General features: G+C 53.5%; 1 long non-coding RNA gene across 4 annotated transcripts; it reads left to right on the forward strand.

The window, feature by feature from the left end:
- The first annotated feature begins 10,058 nt into the window (after positions 1 to 10,058).
- LOC120866326 lies at positions 10,059 to 17,303 on the forward strand. 4 transcript variants are annotated; one of them, XR_005721633.1, is made up of 5 exons: positions 10,059 to 10,809; positions 12,008 to 12,247; positions 13,905 to 14,518; positions 15,220 to 15,417; positions 16,062 to 17,303. It is a non-coding gene; the product is annotated as an uncharacterized LOC120866326 (long non-coding RNA). The 4 variants fall into 4 exon arrangements; XR_005721634.1 differs by having other exon boundaries at positions 12,185 to 12,247; XR_005721635.1 differs by lacking the exon at positions 10,059 to 10,809 and having other exon boundaries at positions 10,816 to 12,247; positions 15,844 to 17,303.
- Positions 17,304 to 17,763: the final 460 nt, after the last annotated feature.

Here is a 17,763-nt window from a genome sequence, read left to right on the forward strand (position 1 = left end):
GACCCCCTTCCCCTGTCAGAGCTTATTGTTCACCAACCACATGCTAGGGCCTGGGCCAGGCTGGGGAGACAACCGTGGGTAAGATAGTCATGGCCCCTCCTGCCCACTCCTGTCTGTACCCCAGCTCTGAGAGCAGATGAGGGGTGTGGTGTGTCCTCTTATTATAGCTGAGGCTGCAACTCTGAGGGGCAAGACTTCCCCAGGATCTCACAACTGCCTTTGGTGCTGAGGGAGCGGGAAGTCCAGCCTTCTAAGTGCAATAGACCCTCCTGGGTTGGAGCCAGCCCCTAGTGAGCTGTGAACAGGGAGATGGGTGGGTCTGCTTCCTTAAAGGAACCCTGGGTGTGCAGAAGTGGCCACCTCGCACATCTACTCTGCCGTGCGTCAGCCTGAAAGGTCCCAAGAAGGCCCCCAGGGAAGGCGAATTGCCACAACTGCTCTTGGCCTGCTCACTCACTGACCATCTGGGCCATCTTGACCAACTTGGCCAGCCTGATGCACTCTAGTGGGACCAGGTGAATGGGGTGCAGAATCGAGGGGCTGGGGGAGGGGAAGGAAATACTCTGATATTCCAAAAAGTGCTGCAGAGTCATCAGCATGGGAAGTTAAAACGTCAGGATTTCCTTGGACTTCCTTATGCTTTTTTATGGCCTTGTTGTTGTTGTTTTAGTTGCTTTGTGACCCCATGGACTGTAGCCCGCCAGGCTCCTCTGCCCATGGGACTTCCCAGACAAGAGTACTGGAGTGGGTTGCCATTTCCTTCTCCAGGGGATCTTCCCCACCCAGGGATCAAACCCACTCTCTCTTGCATTGGCAGGCAGATTCTTTACCGCTGAGCCACCAGGAAAAGCCCTTTTTATGGTTTAGTGGTGTTTTTATTCTGCATTTCAAACTGGAGGTTGAGGTCGACCCTAATCCCTCCAGCCCAGGGCAGTGGGCAGGGTTTGCAGGGACACCGGACAGGTGACTTCTCACCCACTGAGCGCTCCCTCCGCCCCCTCCCTCCTCCCCTCTGGCAGGCTCTGGGGAATTTTGAAATTGCCCTGGAGCCAGACCCCTTGTGTTGGCTGCCCAGGAGGACTGGGGAAGGAGGTGCTATGTGGAAAGAACCATTGCCTGATTTTAATCTCAGCTCTGCCACTCTGGGCCTGAGATCCCCCTTTCTCTGTCAAGTGGGGTCTGCACCAAATACAGCGCATACCCCTTGTAGCCTAAACATCCTAAGGTCTGGAGGCCAGAGGCAGCCTGCCTGGAGGTGCAGAGGAGGGCATGGGGCTGAGACCCTGGGAGGGTTGGGAGCAAAACTCAGATGTGCAGCTGGGAAATTTGGATCAGTCTTTGAGGATTTTGTGGTTCATTCTCATGAAACGAGCTTCCTCTCACTGGATTTCTGCCCTGGGGTGTGTGAGGCTCAAGGAGAAACGCTGGCTTCTCCTTGGTGATGGAGGCTTAAGTTTGGGTCTTTCAGTGCTGTCTCCACGTCCACCATGAGGCAGACCTCCTCCCCCGACCCTTCTGAAAACAAGTCAGTTGCAGCGCTGCCTACATGCTGACAGTACCTGGTTTTGCAGGAGGCTGAAGGTAGGCGTTGGGGAAAGGGCGATAGCTTTGCAGGCTCTCCCCTGGACTAGCTGGGTGACCTTGGACCCGTGACTTGCCTTGCTGGGACTGTTTCCCCATCAGTGATGATACATGTCCAATCTGTAGTCCAATACAGGGGTCACATAAGGAGGCCTGGGTGAAACGCTGCCAGGCTCTTGGTGGGGGACCAGTGGGTGGTGGGGGGTGTCCCAGTGGCTGTTCTTAAGTGACTCTATAGCTCACCCCAGGATCTATGGGGCCAGCGAAGGACCCTCAGGGAAGTACACCCTGAGCCTGGCAAGCCTCCTTGCCGCTTTGCTGTCTGGGGAGAAAACACTGCAAGAAAAGCCACGTGGGGGTGGGGTGGGGGTTCCTGTTTCTTTGCAGAGATAGGCCTGGTATACCCTAAGAGGGGAGGGTGGGGCGTGAAGTCACAGATTCTTTCCCTTGTGAGTTCATTTGATCACTTGTAAGTGAGAGCATTTGAGTAAACTCCGGGAGTTGGTGATGGACAGGGAGGCCTGGCGTGCTGCAGTCCATGGGGTCGCAAAGAGTCGGACATGACTGAGCAACTGAACTGAAGTGAGAGCGTCAGGATACTGTTCTCGAGAATCCTTTCCTAGGGAGCTCGCTGTTGTGAGCTTAAGAACATGGAAAAAAAAAATGTGTCTTTGCTCTTGGAACCAAGAGGGCGATTCAACAGATACTTGGAACCAAGACTTGCGTATAAGCAAAATGTTGGTCTCCAACTTGCCTGGCCAGACCCCTGTGTATCTGGGAAAAGTCAACCAGCCCACTTGCTCCCAGCTGGTCAGTGCAGAGGCTTCCTCCTGCCCTGGGCTGAGCCTCTCTAGCCCCCAGCCCTGCCTCTCCTCCCGTGTCTGGGGATAGCAGGCGGTCGCTTTGTCGCCCAGGTCTGGGTGCATGCGAACCTTGGCCAAATCGCTGAATGTTAAAACATCTGGCAAAATATCACATTTCCACAATGGGCCTTTTCTATAGAGCTGGGGCTAAAGTGGGCAGTGTTGGGATGCTGGGAAATTACTTAAGCTTTGACAGTGGAAGGAGCAGGGTCTAGGATCCTGACTTTGAACAGAAGAGGTGAAGATGGAGCGGGGAGGAAGACGCCTTCAAACAGAAGTAGGGCCCCAAGAACCAGCTCCCCCTGTTTCCAGAGCCGGTGGGGGAGGGGGGCTGTGGTCAGCCTGCCTTGGCATCCTCCCTTCCCGCGTCCTCTCGGTGGATTTTGTTGTAATGAGACAAGTCCTGACAAATATCCCGTCGCCCTTTGGGCCGGAGAGCTGTAAGGCGTCCTGCCTGGAAACCCAGCCCCATTCACTGGGGAGCCATAATTAGGCAAGAGAACAGTTCACCGGCCCTTGATTCAATAAAGACCCTTTTATGATGTTGGTTTTTCCCAGAAAAATAATACCACTTTGCCCCGTTTATTTCATTTAGATGTGTAATCGTATTAGGGCTCAGCAGCCCCGGGGACAGAGGTTCCGCAGTTGGGGTTTTCACCAAAGGCTGTTAACCCGGTCTTCAGAGGCAAACAGTGACCTTGGGAGAAAAAAAAAAAAAAAAAGACAAGGACAGGGAACATTTTTGGAGATTTCTCTCTCTCTTGGCATTTCAAGGACGTTTTCTGCCGTCTGGGTGAGAGGCCACCCGGGAAAGAAAACTAGAAAGTGAAACTAACTCTTCTGGCCAGTGTCGCTGCAGGCCGCGGCCCTGCACGGCCCCTCCCTTGTCGTTGACCAGATCTGTCAATCAGATGGATGGCACGTGCCCGGCAGAGGGCTGGAGGAAATGTCAGCGAGGATGCCGGTGGCTCGGCCCCAGGAGTCGTGGTGCCCCAGCACGTCCCCACTGAGACGCCGGCTGGGCGGCAGGCACTGGGGCTTGTGCAGGTGGCCGGCCTGGGCCTTCCCCAGGCCCCGCCCTGTTGGGGTAGCCAGCCCTGACTAAATATAGTCCTGGAGGGCGAGGCGGCTCTCGGTTGGTTGGAAGGGTTTTCTTGCCCCGCCCCCTGATCACCGCCACCTTCCAGATACTTGGCTACTGGGTCTCTCACCTGCTGGTCCCTTCCCCCTGCAACCATCCCCTCTGACCTTCCCCCAGGCCTTGTGTCAGGCAGGCTAAGAACGTCTGCTCATCACTCCTGGAGTAAAACCCCCCTCCTAGAAACCTGCCCAGTGCCGGGGTGTTGGTACAGATCACCAGCGGTGTCCAGCACCTCTTTCCTAATTTGCGGTTGATTTAGAAATCTCAGGCGATGAGGAAATTTATGGGAGTCATTCGTGGGCGTGCTCTTATTAAGAAATAGGGTAGGGCCTTTCATTAAAACCGTGTTGCCTTAAAAAGGGGGCTATCCATTTAATTCCAGGACATCTGATGGGAATATCACTGAAATCTCTTTTCAGATAGTACCCTTTAATGCAGAAGAACTGCATTATCTATTTATAAATACTAAAATGCATACTAAAATATTCTTTCATTGTCAGGATTTGAGGTGTGTGCGATTTTTTAATTCACTCTTAAACTTTAGATACTTTAAATTGTGGGGGGAAAATGCTATTAATTTGTATATATATAAAAAATTGTTTTTTTATTCCACACCCCACACACAGGAGTATAATTAGAACGTCTGAAACCAGATTATCCAATTAGTAGTTGTTATTTAGTCACTAAGTCATGTCTGACTCTTTGTGACCCTATGGACTACAGCATGCCAGGCTCCTCTGTCTTCCACTATCTCCCGGAGTTTGCTCAAATTCATGTCGAGTAAATTAGTGTTGCTAGCCAGCAGTCTCATCTCTATCCAATTAGTACATTTTTCTAATTAACTGTTAGGAATTTGTGATGAGATAAATTATTTTAGATTTCCAATGAAACTTTGGCCACAAGGAGGTACATGAGGGGAGAGATCGTGGGTTTTCAGTTTTGGCTACCACCTACTCACCTGCTCCCCACAGAATACCTAATTTGCCTGCTGTTAGGCAGCAGCAGTGACCAGGAAACAGTTTTATTTTCCTTGTCCCGAGTAGAGTTGGAAACATTTCTCATTTATGATGGCTTCTCTCTGCTTCTGACAGTGGTGCAGGCAGATGAAGCTGGGGTTTAAATACTACTTTTGTACATTTTTCAGCAGTAACATTGGTAGCTGTCCTTTGGACAAAAAAACAAATTTGTGATGATCGGCATTCATTCATTTTGTGTCTTCTTTGTGCCTTGTGTGTGCTTCCTGTGCCAGGAGGTTTGGCAAGGAGAGGGGGCAGCCTGCAGGGGTGGGGACCTCCAACCAAGACCAAGGAATGGCGTCAGTTCACATTGGGTAACAGTGCCCGGGGCAAGCCCCAAACCCTTTATCTGAAATTCTAAACTCTGAAAACCAAAAGTTGTTTTTATAACGAATTTCATGGGAATTCTTGACCCAAACTGACTTGAGTCTAGATTTCTCCCGGGGAGCATGAATCTTCATGGCTTTCCCTGCAGAGACCGTTCCTTCGTGTGATTTCAGGGGGGTGGGGGGTGCTGCTCTGCTGGTGTGTTGTGCAGCATGAGGCCTGTGCACCATGTTATCTAAGACCTGAATACTTCTGCAGCACGTCGGGCCAGAAGGTTTGGGGTAAGAAGATGCAGTCCTGGAGCAGGAGCAGGCGCCTGACAAAGGCGGCTGGACCCGAGTCCTGCAGAGCCCTCTCCCCCCAGACCTTGAACTCCACAAAGGCTCACCAGGTTTTGCTCACTGTTACATCCTTGCTACCCAGCTGGGCGCCTGGAGCCTCCTAGGTGCGGAGTGAATGCTGGTCAGCAGTAAGTGTTGGCCAGCTTTGTTTGGGAAAGCCAAATAGTAAATATTTTAGGCTCTGGGGGCCATGGGGCCTCTGTTGCAACTCTCTTCTCTTTCATTTCCTAGAATCAACGATACAAAGTGCGTAAGATGCTTTATACAAAATAAAGATATTCACTATGCTGATTATGTATAACAGTGGCCATTTAGAAGCAACGTAGAGGAAACAGTAAGATGCATCATGGTGAATCCTCCCCGTGGGATATTTGTGTGTGTGCTCAGTCGTGTCTCACTCTTTGCGACTCCATGGACCATAGCCCACCAGGCTCCCCTGTCCCCAGGATTTTGTAGGCAAGAATACTAGAGTGGATTGCCATTTCCTCCTCCAAGGGATCTTCCCGACCCAGGGATCGAACCCACATCTCCTGTGTCTGCTGCATTGCAGGTAGATTCTTGACCACTTGAGCCATCAGCATGTAAATGGATGAGTACCTGTGTTCTGATAAAATGGTTACTGTGGTTGCGGGTCTGGCCTGGGGGTCCACAGTTGGTTGATTCCTGTGAGGAGGATAAACACACCCTAAGCCTAGACGTTTCCCCATCTCTTAGCCCTACCGTCTACAGGCCTGGCCAGTTTGTTTCCCTGCCCCAGTGCCGTCTCCGGTAAAGGGATACAGGCAGTGCCCACCCCCTGGTGTCTGACTCTCCTATGTTCTGGAAACATGGCTGAAAGGGGGATGCCGCGCTCTCTGGACCGGCCTTGTTCAAGGGAGTGGGTGTTCATGTGGATGAATGCATTTGGGCTCTGGTCCAGCCTTGCCAAGGGGCACTCGCACCTCCACCCGCTGATGAGTGTTTCGGGGTCTGAGCTAACCTCAGGGTACAGGGGTCCTCATCAACAGGCCAGGCAGGGCTGGCATTCGTGGGGTGTGGGGGGGAGCTGAGGGAGTGAGAGTGTTTAGGAGGCGTTCTCAGCCAAAGAATTTCTGGCAGACAGATGAGTGACCGTAAACCCAGGAGCTCAGGTCTCCTGGCTGTGTTCATCCCAGCCCCGGAGTGGCCAGGAAGGGTGGATAGGCAAGCGGCTCCAAGAAGGCTTTCCATCGCAACAGAGGCCTAAATCCAGCCAAGACTCTCACCCTCATGGCAGGCTGACCTGGGGGCAGGGGGGTGGGTGGCTGGAAGGAGGGCAGCACCTTACAGAGCCCACACCCCTAAGCTGAGGGCCCCTGTGCCCAGCTTCGCCAGGCCCACCCCGCTCAGCCACCCCTGCTGCTAGCCCTGGCTGTGTCCAGTAGCTCCTTCCAGGACATTCTGCCACCTCTGTTCGACCACCTCCTTCCCGAGTCCGGGTGGGACTTTCTCAAGCAAACTGCAAACAAGGGCTGGTACCTCTGGTTGGCCTTTTCTTTTCCTTCCATCATGGTTTTGTGATTTGCTGGCAATTTTCAGGTGGAGCGCCTGTGCTCAGCAGCTCCCTCGGAAGCCTTGATGACTTTTCAGCCCCCAGCAGAAGGGTGCAGCGGCCCCTGACCCCAGTCAGCAGCGTGAGTTCAACTCAGAGGGCTGAAGGGAAGCAGACTGGGGGCTGGTGTGTTTGGTGATGTCAGAGCCAAGCCCAGGGAGGTCCCCATCAGGCACCAGTACGGTGTGGGGGATCCTCTGGCCACTGTCCAGGGCACCCCATCCCCCAAGCTTACCTTGTCATTGAGCACCTGGGCCAGGCACTGGTGGTAAGACGGCCCAGAGCGGTGCTTCTCAAACTTGGGTGACCCTGTGAACCACACCAGGAGACTGTTAGCAATCCAGACTCCAGGGCCCTTTGGTTGAGCTCCGGGGCCCCAGAGTCAGCATTGTTAATAAGCGCAAGGGATTGTGATGTGGGTGGTTCCAGGTTGGTTCTGAGCGGGGCGGGGGTAGGGGCATAGGCAAAGCCTTGTGATGAGTGTGGAGTCAGGGGGAGCATGGAGAAGAAAGACGTGGCTCTAACTGGGGGGGTGGGGGGGCGGGGCGGGGTCAGGAAAGGTGAGCTGAGCCTTGAAGCACAGAGCGGGCACGGCAGTGATTGCTGACTCTGGAAATCTCGATGCTGGGCACAGCTCGAAGCCTTTATAGGCACTGACTCATTTAATCCTTCCAGCAGCCCCATGAAATAGGTGTAGTTACACTGATTTTTTTTTTTTTAGTATTTATTTGGCTGCACCAAGTCTTAGGTGCGGCACGTGGGATCTTTTGTTGCAGTGCGCAGGATCTAGTTTCCTGACCAGGGATCGAACCCAGGCCTCCTGCATTAGGAGCAGAGTCTTAGCCACCAGATCACCAGGGCGGTCTCTCATTACCCTGATCTTGGAGCACAGAAGGGTTTAGAAGCTTGCCTGAGGTTCTTGGTTGCTAAGTGGTGAGCTGACCCTCTTTGTCCTCCTTGTCTGTTCTTCTGCACTGGGGCCATAGCATACAGACCGTGGGACCCCCTCACACCAAGGCTGTGCAGACCAAAGGCTAGGGCTTCTTTGGATGTGGTCGTGTTGCTGAGGGATTCAGAAGGTTTGGATCCTAGTGTGTAGAGACGGTTTGGCTTTTTTTTTTTTTTTTTTTTTTATTTTGTTTTATTTAAAATTTATTTTTGGTGGTGCTGGGTCTTCATTGCTTTGCGGGCTTTTCTCTAGTTGCCGCAGGCGGGGGCTCCTCTCCAGTGGTGGTACTCGGGTTTCTCATCGTGGTGGCTTCTCTTGACCCGGAGCTTGGGCTCTAGGGTGCCCAGGCTTCGGCAGTAGCGGTTCCTGGGCTTTAGAGCACAGGCTCGATGGTTGTGGCCCATGGGCCTAGTTGCTCTGCAGCATGTGGCATCTTCCTGGATCAGGGATTGAACCTGTGTCCTCTGCATCGGCAGGCGGATTCTTTTTCACTGAGCCACCAGGGAAGCCCGACAGTTTGGCTTTTGCTGGTGGAGTATACGCATGATGATCTTGGTTAGGGCCAAAAGTTGTAGCGAGGTAACAGCTGCTACGGTAGCTTTGGGAGGCAGCTGGGATTTGGCACAGGTGTTCTCCCTTTGAATGAGGCAGGACCCTGGCGTGTGGGAAGACGGTGCAGTGTTAAGAGCCCACGAGCCCCGAGGCCTGTGCCCCAACACCCCATCTCCACCTGCCCCTCCGAGAGGGAGGACTTCTCCACCGCCCAAGTCCTCAGAGACTCCCAGGGAGCCTGGCCCAGCTCTTGGGGTCTGAGGGCAAGGGGGAAGCTGCTTGGACAGGGGAAGACATTATACTGGGAGCCGGCCCAAACCTTTGTATGCTCTCCTTCCTTCAGTCTTCACATCACCTTGCAAAGGAGGCCGTTCCTTCTGTTTACCCATGTGCAAGCCAAGGCACACAGAATCTAAGCAACTTAGACGCCATCACACAGCAAGTAAACAGGTCGTGGAGCCTGGTCTGTTTCCTGTGGGACGTACTTTACAGCAGGGTCTGCCTTATTCTGAGAGGCCACATGTCCTGCTGCACCCACAGTGGGACTGGTGACCGGGGGCCCCTGAGGAGTGGGTGCAGTGCCCTGCTGGGTAGGGCAGGCTCCCAGCGGCCAGCTGAGCCCAGCCCTGGGTGGGATGGTCTAGCTTCAGGGGATGGGTTACCAGCTGACTGGTGGCATTCTGAGGATGCCAAAGGTCTGGGGTCTATGGGAGTGGTCAGCTGGGGTCTTCCTAGTCTAGGGCCCTAATGCTGGGAGCTGAGCCTCTGCTGTTCTGACAGAGGCCAGATGACCCTTCCCTTGGGTCTTCTGGCTTTGCCTAGGTCTTGGGACCCCCTCGTCCACTTGGGATTCTGCCAGGACTCTAGCCTACAGCTCCCTGTGGACAGAAAGCATTGGATTCCAAGTTGGCTCTGGGTGGACCAAGGGCTGGTCTCTCCTGGGAGCGCCTGGGGCGTGGGGCAGTGAAGCCAGCCACTGTCCAGGCTGAAGAACTGTGCCACCGTGGAGACCCTGCAGCCCCCCCACCTGCCACAGAACTTCCTGTGGGCTGGGAGGGGTGGGCCAGTGTCGGGGAGGGGTCACTGTTTCTACCTTTGTTCACCTGGGTCAGCTGGCTGACTCCTTCCTCACCTGGAGAGTGCTCGAGGACAGCAAGAAAAATGAGGGACTTTCAGGGGCAGCTGTGTTTTCTGACTCAGTCATAATGCCCCTAAAAATCCTTATTGTTCTTGCAGTGTGCATCAGGCGGCGGCCCCAGCCCAGCCCTTGCCCACCTGGCCCCTCTGGGATGGGGAGAACTACCTGGGATTCAGCTGGTGTGTCCTCCCACGTCGTCCTGAAATGAGACTGTAGGGGGATTTGCTGATGAGTTAATATTTTGTTGGTTGGTCCATTGACTGGCCTGTACTTTTATAATTTCTTTGTTGGTGGAGGATGGGGTAGACTGGGCATCGAGACACTCGCGCACACATCGGAGCCCAGAAGAATGCAAGGTCTCCCTGGTTTGTGCACAGCGAGGGGTCCCTAGAACCCACCTGCACATTACAGTCTGAGGAAGGGGGGCTTCAAGGACAGGTGTACCCAGGGCTAGGTCATGTCCTACTCTTGATGACCCCACGGACTGTAGCCTGCCCGGTTCCTCTGTCCATGGCGTTTTTCAGGCAGGAATACTGGAGTGGGTTGCCATTTCCTTCCCCAGGGGATCTTCCCGACCCAGGGATTGAACCTGCGTCTCCCACATTGGCAGGCAGATTCTCTACCACGGAGCCACCTGGGAAGCCCCATTTAGGGGCACTGTGTTTTAAACCGGGAGGAGCCTCAGTGTGCAGCCTGAGGCCGCTGAGCAGCTGGCCGTTTTGCAAACCTGCCACAGTGGACCGAGGTCTTCCCGCGGCTGTTGCCCCAGAGCCTGCTTTCTCTTGGGCAGGTGGTCTCCACCTTGTCCAGCAGGTGCCTCAACCAGTTATTTTGGATGTTTTGGGTAGAACTAGGGTTCCTGGAGGATGGTCAAGCAGAAATACAAGTTGGTGACACGTCTTCCTGAACACAAGAAAAAGATGTCACGAAACACCACAGCTACACAATCCTCCACCCCGGCTGAGGCTGGGCAGGTGGCCAGCCCACGGATGGACGGGCAGGGAGGTGGCCGGGCTGTAAGCAGGGCTGAGCCTGCTCCCGGGGGCGCCCCCCGCCGGGGTCTCACTGGCCTCCCAGGTCAGCCGAGGAAGTTCATCCTTAAGGTATTGCTCAGGCTCCCTCCCCGGGTGCCGACTCACACGTTCCTGTCACCTGAGAAGATGGCCGTGTGTGGGACTCTGGCCGCCAGGATCCTCCTTCCTCCTGGCCAGCCCCAGCCGCCCACTCCTCCCTGGGCTCCCGTGATCCCAGCTGTGTCTCCATCCCAGCCCCGGAGACAGTCTTTAAGGAGCTTCAACATTTTTCTGTCCAGGGGAAGGGACAGCTCCAAGGTAAAGGTTAACGAGGTGGGTGGCACGGGTTGGGGGGGGTGATGTTTTTACTTCTTGGTGAGAGGTGGGCGGGGCTCTCGTGAAATGTGATTCTCTCATCGTAGGTGGACACAGGGCCATGGGACACATCCCATCCTCCTCATAGCTAAGCATTTGCTAATGTCCACTCAGCTGTCCCTCCCTTCTGTCCCCACAAACCTCCTGTTCCAGAGTGTTTTCTTCATTCTTTATCCCAAAACATCTGGGGGAAAAAAAAGTTCATTTTTAAAAAAGACTACATAAGAAATAAATTACGGTTTTCCCTCAATCATATAAGAACTGCTTTCCAAGTGCAGAGCATTTTACAAATGCAGAAGGATGAAAGAGCCTTACAGGTGTCCATACCTAGACATCATGTCATCTAATAGCTTCTTCCAGGGTTTTCTTTCTCTTTGCATGTACGTGCATGCGTGCAGAGTTGCTTCAGTAGTGACTCCGACTCTTTGTGACCTTATGGACTGTAGCCCACCAAGCTCCTCTGTGGGATTCTCTGGGCAAGAATACTGGAGCGGGTTGCCTTGCCCTCCTCCAGGGGATGTTCTGACCCCGGCACTGAACTCACATCTCTTAGGTCTCCTGCGTTGGCAGGTGGGTTCTTTACCACTAGCGCCACCTGTACACCCTTCACCCAGTTAGCAGGGCTGGCGCTTCCGAAAGGGGGAGGGCTCGTAACTCATCTGCGTGACGGCCCTGGGCCCATCAGGAGGCAGAAAGTCTCTGATTTTCTTTCTGCCAAGTGGGCCGGGGACTGAAGTTCGCCTCCAGCCAGGAAGTTTGTTGGAGGGTACTGGGGCAGCACTGCGTTTCCCTCTCTAAACAGAGACCGGGGAGGGTGCTGGAAACTTAGGCTCTGGGACTTTTCCTGGCCCGTCCAGTGGTTAGGACTCCGTGCTTCCTCTGAGGGGGCACAGGTTTGATCCCTGGTTAGGGAATTAAGATCCCGCAAGCCTAACAACAACAAACAAAAATGTGGGCTGTGTCCCAGCTGAGTTCTAAGTAAAGCTGCTGCACTACTTCCCGACTCCGGTCACACAGAAGAATCACTTAACGTTTAAAAAATGTCAGCACCACCTCCCACGCCAAGACCAGTTGGATCTGAATTGCTGGGTGTTGGGAGGGACCCAGGCCCTGGTATCTTTGTTTTCCTTCTGTTCCTCAGGTGATTCTGTTAAGTGGCCAGAGAGCTACTAGCCAGCTCCACACTCATAAGTCAGCGATTTCCTCCAGCCCTTCCTTCAGGACCTGACGGAGGAGATGGGGCCATTTGCCGCTGACAGCCTCGCACTTCCAGGATGTTCTTTGCTGCTCACTGTCACTTTTGATCCTTACTTTACAGACGGAGGACCGAGGCTCAGGAGACTCCCCAGAGGACACACAGCCAGGATGCGGCCAAGCTGGGGTATAGACATGCAGTTTCTGACCCCAAGGCCAGTACTCTTTCTAGAATTACTATTTATAGTAAGCATATGTTGTTAGAACCAGATGTGGTCATCACGGCCTCCTGAGGTGGGTGGGTAAATGCCACTGTTTCACAGAGAAGGTGTTTGCCCCTCGGGGAGGCTGGGTGGTCAGCCCCTAATGCCCCAAATGCCGAGTGTGTACGTGGCCAGCTTAGATCCACAGTCTGCCCCCATCAGCCTGTATGCTGCCGAGGATCCCAGTTCTGAGCAGGGCAGGGTTTAACCCTGTTTGCAAACCTCGCAAAAGGCGTGGCCCAGGTCTCACAGCTGGGGGTGGCAGAGGCCCATTGGTCCCTGCTCCTTGCCAGCAGGCTGACACAGAGCCTGTGTGGGGTTTGCTCATCGGGGCCCTGCTCTGAGCTGGCGGCTCTGGGGTTCAGGATGCCTGCTGGGGGCGCCTCCCTAGCCCTCCCTTGTTCCTGCAGAGCTGGACTCCCAGAGCCTGGCCTGAGAGCTGCCTGGGCAAGCTGCCAGTGCAGGGAAGTAGCGGGCAGGCGCAGTGTTGGCTCCAGGAAGTGTCTCTGTTCCTGGGCTGGTCTGCAGGACCAGAGGGCCTGGACATAACAGCGGAGATGGGAGCTGGGGGCTAAGCACGCTCTCCACCACCACCCCCCAGGCCCAGCTGCTCCGGGCTGGGGCCACACCTTCCCTTGCTGGGCCTGGGCTCTCTCCTCTGTCTGGCTCCTGCCCCTGCTCCCCACCAGCTCTGTGCTGCCAAGTACATGCTCTTGGCGGCAACGACATCCATTTAACCTGCTTCCCAGAAGACAGCATTGTTACGCGGGCTGGCTCGGCCAGCACCACGGTGGGAGATGGGGAGGGGGCCCCCTCAGCTTGGTCTTCTCTTGCCCATATTTCTTAGGGATCTGGGTGTGGGTTGGGGGGTGGCCCTAAGCAACCTTGCTTACTTGGATCAGAAGTAACAGCTCAACTGGAAGCCTCGAGCAGCCACACTAAAGACAGAACTTTGAGATCCTGGAGTTGGTGGGTGTTTGTATTGGAGGCAATCATTAGCCTGAGGCTGAGGATAAAGCTAGCTTCCCTAGTAGCTCAGTTGGTAAAGAATCCGCCTGCAATGCAGGAGACCCTGTTCAATTCCTGGGTCAGGAAGATCCCCTGGAGAAGGGATAGGCTACCCGCTCCAGTATTCTTGGGCTTCCCTAGCGGCTCAGCTGGTAAAGAATCCGCCTGCAATGCAGGAGACCTGGGTGCGATCCCTGGGTTGGGAAGATCCCCTGGAGAAGGGAACAGCTAACCAATCCAGTGTTCTGGCCTGGAGAATGCCATGGACTGTGTATAGTCCATGGGGTTGCAGAGAGTCAGACATGACTGAGTGACTTTCACTTGGGTAAAGCTGCCTCCCCTCTGAGCCTGTTGCTGCGTTTGCTTGTTTTTTAATGTTTATTTTTTTGGCTGCATTCTATCCCTGACAAGGGATCAGACCTGGGCTCCCTACATTGGGAACGCAGAGTCACAGCCACTTGACTACCAGGGAATTCCCGCCGCGTTCCTTTAATAGCCATAATAGAACGCTGGAGGACTACTCTCTAGGCATATTCCGAACACACACGTTGTGGTTCCTTCTCCCCTCCCCAGATACTTCACTGGGGAGCCTGGGGAGGTGTCCACGTGGAGAGCGTGTTCATTTCATGCCAGCTGTGCTGTGCTGCTCGGGAAGCGAGTGCAGGTCTTCAGGCACTGCATAGTGTCTTCTGTCTGTGGTCTCTACAAAGGTGACCTTTCCTGCAATCTCCTCGCTGACCCTCCTGCCCTGGCCAGACCCTGTCAGGATGGTGGTTCTGGACCGAGAAGCTGGCCCTTTTGCGCCTCTCGTCCGGCGCTCAAGGCCCGGGGAGGCATCCTCCCCCTCACTGGGGTTCATCCTACAAGTCCAGATGCCTTCAGCTCCAGGGCCTCCCTCTGGGCCAGAGCTTCTCCCTCCCCGCCAGCCTCCTTGGGGTGCAGATGGATGGCCCAGCACAGTCAGGAATAGCCCTCTATTTGCCTTGGCTGGTGGGGAAGAGATTACTGCTCACTTTCTGTTTTGACTCTTATATTTAGCTAACACACAGAGCCTGTGAGATCGCAGAAAAGCAGCCTTGGGTCTTGAATGAGTCTGGGGCCCGTCCCTGATGGCCTGGCGCCTGTGAGTGGAGGTGTCTGGAAGTAGGAATGGGTGATAACATTGCCTTCTGGATACATGGAGAGAGGTGAGGGCCATCTGTCGGTTTTCCTGACCCAAGGTCCTCTGCCCTTTCCTGTTTTCCTCTGGGGGTTACTCCTCCCCACCCTTGAGGTTTGCATGGGGCCAGCCCCTCCCCTGGCTTTAGAGGCTGGCATGTGTCCCAGCTGGACACCGAGATGCCCCCCTTAGGATTTCTGCAGCAGCCATGGGGAAAGTGGCATTCACTTTTCATGGGAGTTGCCGGGTTGACGGAACTTCTGGTGACCACTCTTGGTCTCCACTTGAGGACGAAGCCAACAAAAAGGAAAGAGCCAAGAGGTGGGAAAAGTATACTGTCCAGATATCACTAAGCCCCTGGACCCAGCCATGCCTGAAACTGACCACATCTCTGGACTAATCTGATTATATGAGCCAATGAATGCGTTTCATTTTTTCTAAAACTAGCCTGAGTTGTGTTTCTGTCATAGAAAGGGTCCTAAGAAAACTATATTTTTCTTTGGTCCCATTAAAAAAAAAAATCAACTTTAAGGTATACTTTACATGCAACCATTTTAAATGTCCAATTCATACATTTTTTCAAATGTGTACACCCTTGTAACTACTACTGCAGTCGAGTTGTAGAACATTTCAAGTTCCTCATTCCCCTTTATGGTGAGTTCTCCTGACCCCAAACCACCACTGACCTGCCTTTGTCCTAGAGATTTATTCAGTCTTCTCTTGGTTCAGGTCCCTGGAGGTTGAGGAGAGCATTTCCTCGATGCTCAGATTATGGATCAACCTGGTTCATTTCACCCCTGGTCCAACTGTGCTGAAGCCAGATGCACATCTGGGCCCTGCAGTTTTGTGGTTCAATACAGCCTTCCCCAACCACCCCACCCTTCAGTAAAGCTCTGCCCAAGAACCTCGACGCAAAACCAACTAATGGTCAGTCTAGCTCACCTCCTGGGAGCCAGACAGTAGCAAGTGCTTTACATGTGTTATCCCAAGTCTTCTCAGCAACCCTCGGGAGGTGCTGTTAGCCCCACTTTACTGGGATGTGGGTGTGTTGCATACTGGGCACCTCTGCAGCTCCTCTGTCCACCAGGTTCCTGGCTTCTTGTCCCACAGCTGAAGCTGACCCCTCCCAGACCACATGCCAGGGTAGGGGGGCTGGATCCCGAATGGCCAAAGAGGCTGAAGAACTCAAGCCATACACCTGGAGGGAGTTAGTTTTCGGGACGAACTTTGAGCCGTAGCTTAAGCACCTTCGGCAGGAGAGAGCTCAGGAGGCCCTGTCGTCAGTAACCTAGCACACCTTTCAGATCTTGTGGTCACACAATACCTTGCCTAACCTGCTGGTTCTTCCCACAGATCAAAGATGTAGCAATGAAGAATAAGTAATTACCAGGTGACCAGATCTCTTCCCCAGCTTCCCCTTCAGTAATCTCACGGACAAATGGTGGGAACAAGATAGCATCTAACAAAAAAGAGCACGAGAAGTCGACAAGCCTGCACACAGCTGGGGATCATGACAGCTCTGACCCCCTCCATCTGTGATTAACTGAGCTGACTTCCCTTTTTCCCCTTAGAAACGTCCACGGCCACGCAGAGTCTTCAGAGGTGGTTTTGGCGGAACCCCTGAGTGCACCATCTCCCCAGACTGCTGGCATTCTGATTAAAAGGAACTTTCTGTCAACAACTGCTTCTCGGGTGTTGATTTCCAAGCAGCTGGACTGAGTTTGGAAACAGCAGATGAGACAGGAGGATAAATTCCTTCATCCTCCATCCCTTGGACCACTTGAGGCACATTTTCCAGATGGGTTTGTTGTACAGTGGTTACACGTCACCTTGCTTTGCTTCCTGTTCTTCCCGACCTCCTTTCTCTTATCCCTTCCTCTAGCTGCTCTGGAATTCCACTTCCAAGTTGATGTATCAGCCCTTAATCCCTTGCCAGAGGGCCCACTCTCTAGGGAACTCGGCAGTCTGACTTCTGTACTGCACGGCGTCAGTGAATGCTGACCAAGAGGACAGATACACGACTGAAAAGGGAATACGGATGGTGCCAAACTCACCATCGGAGATACCAGCGATAAAGGTGTCCCTGTCATCTCTCCCCTTCCCGTTCACTGGATCTAATCAGTCAAATCCTGACTCCATGCTGTAGGTCAGAGACTGTGGCGTCCCCCACTAACCTCTGTCCAGTACGAAACAGCCCACGCTCCTTATCCATCACTCGCTGGGTGTGTGATGCTGGCAAGGTACTCAGCCTCTCTGAGCTGCCTTCCCCATCTGCACAGTGGGGATAAGAATGGGCTCACCACCTGGAACTGTGGAGATGCCTAATGGACACTAGGTGTGTGCCTAAAGCAGAGTAGGGGGAGGGCATCGTGGAGGCTACCTGTCCAACAGCAGTCCTGCTTTCTTTTGAGAAGCACCCCTCCTTCCTTCTGTCCCTGCTGGGTAAATAGGGCTGTCCCACCCCTACTGCCAGATCCAGGCCAATCCACACATCTATTGACCACAAGATTGGATCAGGCCTGGGCATGAGACCCAAGTCAGACCAGTCCCTGCCATAGTTCCCTGAAGTTTCTGGAACAAGGAAAGAGGTGTTTGCTCTTTGCTTTTAGCCTGGAGCTACCTGAGGCCTTTTTTTACTATTTGGACATGTGAGAATGAACGTCAGTGCAGGGACGTCAGAAGACACCAAAGCCAAGAGATGGAGCAGGACGCAGACTCTGGTGATGGCCTTGGAGCTCCCAGATCTACCATGCCAGCAGCTAGGGAACCCCTGGTATTTTTAGAAATTAAAACATATGCAAAATTTTTCCATTTTGGTTGCCTAAGCCAGTTCAAGTTGCATTTCTGTTACTTAAAACTGAAATGGTCTTGGGTCTTACCTTGTGGGCCAGTGGTGAAGAATCCACCTGCCAACTTAGGGGACATGGGTTCGATCCCTGGTCCAGAAAGATCCCACATGCCAGGGGTGGTCTGGAAAGATCCCATATGCCACGGGGCAACTAAGCCCAGCCTCTAGAGCCCATGCTTCTCAACAGAAGAACCCACTATAACAAGAAGCTCGTTTGATGCAACAGGGAAAGCCTGAGCCCAAGCAACAAAGAGCTCCTTCACCTCATTAGAGACCCAGCACAGACAAAAATAATGTCTTAAAAAACTGAAATGCTCTTGACTAATACTATAAGTTCTTTATAGATGATCACTGCCGTTACTGCAATTAATACTATTATTATAAACACATTCCTAGGAAGATGCAGCCTTGGGGACACAGGCCAG

The sequence above is a fragment of the Oryx dammah genome, unplaced genomic scaffold (genome assembly GCF_014754425.2).
Source record: "Oryx dammah isolate SB20612 unplaced genomic scaffold, SCBI_Odam_1.1 HiC_scaffold_8, whole genome shotgun sequence".
Classification (NCBI taxonomy): Eukaryota; Metazoa; Chordata; class Mammalia; order Artiodactyla; family Bovidae; genus Oryx; species Oryx dammah.